This window comes from Lepidothrix coronata, unplaced genomic scaffold (genome assembly GCF_001604755.1).
Source record: "Lepidothrix coronata isolate B3197 unplaced genomic scaffold, Lepidothrix_coronata-1.0 Scaffold11, whole genome shotgun sequence".
NCBI lineage: Eukaryota > Metazoa > Chordata > Aves > Passeriformes > Pipridae > Lepidothrix > Lepidothrix coronata.
In genome coordinates, this window is record NW_016690191.1 from 4,896,756 (window position 1) to 4,902,292 (window position 5,537).

Consider the following 5,537-nt stretch of genomic DNA (forward strand, 5'->3'; position numbering starts at 1 on the left):
AACATAGTCTGGAGCAAGCAAAGACCACAGGAGAAACTTCAGATGGGACTCAATTAAAATAGACTGAGACAAAAATTGTTTTACAGCCAGCAAACAATTTAGGGTGTGCTCCAAACAGGCTATCTGGTTATTTTCCACTGTATGGTCTGACTGTGTAGGTACTTTGTTGAACTTTGACTGTACTGACCTTTTCTTTTCTTGCTCCCTCCACATTCTTCATCCCTTAAAAACCTGAGGATGCGGTTGGAAGAGCAGGGGATTAAACCAGTCTGCACACAGGTACACACTTCCTTCCACACACACTTAGATTCTGAAACAAATATATTTTAGGACAAATTTAGGAAATTTGGGACACTGCACACAACCCAATACAGAAGCACAGCCTTAGGTTTAAAATAAAGAGGTAATAAACTTGGTGAAAGAGACAGTTGTTCTCTGGGGTAGGGAGCTCGTGAGCCTACCACCAGTTCCCAACCCTGTCTTTTTTGGAAAGGCAGGAGCTTTTCCTGAACCCTTCCTGGCCCAGGCTGAATTGGAGAGGGTCTTGTTTTTGTCTTGGGCACTGGTTAGAGGAGGTAGGATGGCTGGAATTTTTGTGGCAGTTTAGTTGGATTCTTTTTCCTCTGGACTGCTCAATATCCCACACAGGGACAGCCATCCTGATGCAGAGGCACAGCCATGACCTGGTGTAACTTCTCCTGCCTCCTCCTCTCTTCTCACCACAAAAGCTGCCTGCTCCAGTTGCTCTCCCTGAAAGTGCAAATGGAGTTTTGCAGGAAAGCAATCTGCAGGGATGGAAGGTGTTTCTGTAACATGGACCTTGCAGAAAGTGTGATCATTGCTGCTTGTGTGTAGGGCTCTGTGCTGCAAGAATTAGTCCCTCACAGTGCTCCCTGCTAGAGCTTGGACAAACCTTTCTTAGTGATCATCCTAGGAAGAGCTCCACTGAAGTGTGTCTAGAACAACTTCTCTTCAAGGTGACTTTTTCTGCAAGAAGATAAGGAGCCTGCAACTGAATTGGAGTTTGCCAGCAATGACCTGGTAGCTCCTGTGAGTTCTGGAGCTCACCTTTTTCTAGTAGCCAGAATACCTCAATATTTTACAAAAAAGTAGTCAAATGGGGTTATCTCCAGAGGCCTGTGTTATTTATGGCACATGTGGTAGGGGTACTGGCTGTATCCTCAGTGTGTTTCTCAGGTCCACCTCTCTCCTTAGCCATTCAGTTACAGCTGGGGCCCAGTCAGTAAGATGCTGAGCAGGGGACATTCCTGACAATACTTAGCCTGCTCCAGGCTTTACTCTGCCTTTACTCATGCAGCTCAGGTATTTACTTGTTATTGAGAACATTTCCTCCATGCTAGGTCCCATCTCAGAGAGCACACAATGATACTCCCAAGTGCTGAACTGTACCTTCCTGCTCCTTGGACACAGCTGCCTTAGTCTGAGCCCACACCTCTGTCAAGACAGCATCCATACTTGAGCTAGTCACCCTCCTCTGCTCTGACAGTCAGCAGAGAGGAATCATCAGTTTTAAGGCATATAATCTCTGCTGTATAATCTGTTTAGATGCTGCTTTAAAATGAGAGGAACAACTTCCCCAGTTCCCTTGTCTAGACAGACCAGGTCTCCATCATCTGGGCTATCCACATCTGCTCCCTCTTTACTTACTTGCTTCCAGAACTGCTCCTTCAAGCAGCTGTTTGCTCATTAACATGTGCTTGGACATCCCACTAGAGACAACACAGAGTAGAAGTATTGCAGCATAGAACCACTGCTGCAACAACAGGACATTAATCAAAGGCATTCCCAGCATAGCGAATCCCGACCAGAGCTGCATGCAGACTCAAGAGCTGGATCTCTTTGGCATGCTTAAGGAGAATGAAAAATGAAGATCAACATTGCAAACAGCACCCTGAGGAGTAGGTTGGGTTTCTAACTGGCAGGGACTCAACACTTTCGCAGAATACACCCAAAACATTGTTATTGTGATTTGTTTAACCACTGCTCACAAGGAAAATCCATTTTCTCTGGGCTTCTGTGGGATAAGAGGAGGTTAGTTTTTTTCTCCATAGCTCAACCAAACTGCAAAGATACTGCTGGTCCCAGCTGTTACTATATGAGGCTGTTTTTCCCTGTGAACAAAGCTTGAATTAGACTAGGAGTACATGAGCTTGTCTTAGCCTTTGGGACAAAGTGAATTTCTTCTCTTTAGAGCATTTTGTTCTGTGATGTCTAACTGATGGACAGATGAAGCTGCTCTCCTCCTACCCACTGCCAATGCACAGAGAAATAACAAATGTGTGGGACTCAGAACAGTACCAATTTGCTGTAGGCACGGACCCTAAAAGTTTTTTCAGCCAGTTAGCTCCCTTTATATTTAAACACCTCTGTTTCCCTGCTCTAGGATGTTTCTATTCAGGTCTAAAGCTGCCTGCCTCTCTTGGCTGAGCTTATCTCATGACATTCAGGGCTATTCAGCTTACTTGGATTCTGGCAAAATGCAAGTTGGATGAAAGGTACCTGATCTAAGGAGCCTGGAGAAGTAAGAGCTTTTATTTAATGCTCAAGCATGTATCACGACTAAAGAATTAGTTACTAATGGCTAGAAGAGTGTCCTCTATCTGAATCCCTTCTGCTTCCAGGGCTCACATAATCTTTACTTTCGTATTTCTCCTTTTATCCAGAAGATGTGAGTGCAGGATATACACTGAAATGGCAGCTATGGCATGGTGCAAGTAGATATAATCTGAGCCCAGCCTACAACCTTATTCCAGGGAAACAGTCCCTAGCCAGTGTTAGGCTGGTCCTTAGTGAAAGCAGGGACCTATTCTAGGAGGGATCTGGATGCACAGTTGTTTGTTCTGCGGGAAACATTCCTTGAACTAAACAAGGATATGCTTCTGAGAGTGGACTTCAGTTTCCCCACGAATCTTAAAGATTTGCCAAATCTTAGAAGCTTTATCTATTTCAGGTTTTCTGCTTTGCCTCAAGTATTATGCCTCAGTCTGTGAGCTGGACCTGTTCCCCAAAATACAGGTTGAGCCAATTTCCTTCTCCTCAGGTCCTTGCTAGTGGATATTTCTGCACCATCTTTTTCTGATATCCTCATGTCAGCCCAGAGGTGTGCACTAATGCACAGAGAGGAATTCCTGTTTGGTTTAATGTTGGATAATGGCAGTAGCTCTCCTGAGTGACTGCTTTCTAGGACACAACATCCCATTGCAGGCATGCTCTGCATCTCCTGTATAATTTTATGTTTGATTCTATTAAAGCACAGTCTACTCAGTAACCCATTGGATCTGATACCGACCCCTGTAGATGCCCATTAGAAATATTTCCTTCAACGTCCGTGTCCCTCAGATGGATCCTGTTACAGACTCACCACCCTGGCTTCTGCTAAGACATTTTAGTGGATGTACAACTGACATTACACATCTTTATCATGGAACCCTGTGAAAGTCAAGCCTTATCAAAATCTAATTACATTGTGTTGTAACCATGCAGGCAGCTTTATCAGACAAGCTTAGAATCATGCCAAATAATAAAATCAAGTTTGGAAGCACCTGTTTTATATACAAGTATCTAAACTAAGATTAATATTACGCCTATTCTTTCAGTGCTTAACAAATTGAAGTCTGTATCACATTTTCCATTATTTTGCCTGGAATTTTATGTCAATCAAACCAGCATGTGTCTATGAGGCTCATCGTTGTGTATCTTGGCTGACTACTGGCACAGTGCTTCAGTACTCGGGACCTGTCCCAGTGCTCCAGTGCAGATTATAAATGAGCATCAGTGGGCCAGCAACTTACTCAGCCAGCTCCTCAAGGACTCTTGGGTATGGCTGTTTAACCAAGCTGATTTCAGACTGTTTATCCATAACAGATGGTGTTTCCAGTTCTCCTCGATTACTGAGGAGCAGAAGGCACCTCATTGCCCCCCACAGCCCATCCTATGGGCGTATCCCTCTGCCACTGTCCCAGTACTGACTGTCAAGCACTCTGACCTCCTCTGCAGCAGGGCAGTTGGTTTGGTAGTGGCCATCATTAGCCACCATTAGAGGGAAATGGTGGAGTCAACTGTCGTGCTGCACGAGGGGTTCATAATACATTGTCTAGGCAGCTATCATTCCTAACCAAAGAGACACTCAAACATATGTGCAATTGCACAAGGTCCCCCTGAGGTTAGCACTTACCTGAAATTTTATTCCCATGCCCAGCAGAAACTGGGATATGTCCATTTGGTCTTGTTTAGCCCTACAGCTGCAAACTGAAGTCTGCACACTTCTCTGCCAATGTGTTCCATCCCTGTTCTCTCCTATTTTCTGCCAGTATAGCTGTCTCTGTTCACTGAAGATAAAGTTTTGTGCTATGTCAGGTTGAAATGAATGAGTGCATGGAGATCAATTTTTTTCATAAGAGAAACATTAATGCTGGACTGTACAGGATGGGGTTTATTTTTGGCCTTTTCTTGTGCCAGTGAGTATATTTAACGATCTACAAGGTCAATAGGTATATACTCAGAATGTTCCCTGTCAGCTGAAGTCAGATGGAATCTTTCTAGATCACAGGAGTTAAACAGCCAATATTTGGACAGGTGACCTCAAAGGAAACACCAGTGATTCAGTAGGCGTGGTCCTTCCTTCTGAGTCAGGGCTGAAATGTGATGCCAAACAATGCTGTGTTGCCAGAGGACATGATTTTTATTTGAAATATTGAAACCAACTTCAGTCTTGATGGTGATTTAATATGCCATGATATTATACTGGATGATAATCCAGTTAGGATTAATTTAGTTGGCCTCCCTATATTGCTTCTGTCACTCAGTGTCAGCAGGATGCTTCTTTCTTTTCCTAAAGCTTTCAGAAGTAGAAGGTTGCTCTGACTAATTGAAGATCCCAATAGGATATTTTTAGGGTAGATTTAAGATGTGGATTTCTTCTGCCAGTTCAGGATCCATTTGCAGTTAAGGCTTCGTATGCTCTCAGAGCATGAGGTTGGACCAAAGAGTTATAACTTTTGGCTTTTCCACCATGTAGAGGGCAAATGCCCCTTCAGAGCATTTTAAGGAATATGAAATTCTTCCAACCATCTGGCCTGAGAGCCAGTGCTGGCTTGGGTGGGGATGCCCAATGAGGGGCAGCTCCTGTTCTGAGACAAAGGCTTAGTGGATGTGATGGTCCTTCCTGAGTAAAAATGTAATAAGTGTGAAGACCTGTTGCAAAATTGTCTTTCTACTCCACAGATAAGATTGAATAACAAGCAAGAGAGTGGGAGACCAATATAATAAGTGATGCCTAGTGACACTTCTATCTGTTGTACATAGCAGAGCATCTTATTTATTTGTCTCACAGACTTATTTCTGAAGCAAGAGGAACTTTGAAACAGCATCCTTCCCCAGGGACCAGCTTTCACTGCCAGTGTGAGGAGTGTAGGAGGCTTAGGGGGCAGCTGAAAGCATTGCACTGCCCTGCAGCACTCAGCTCCCTGTGAACATACCACAAATCCTTTCTCCCTGTTATTTCTTGCAGGTAAACT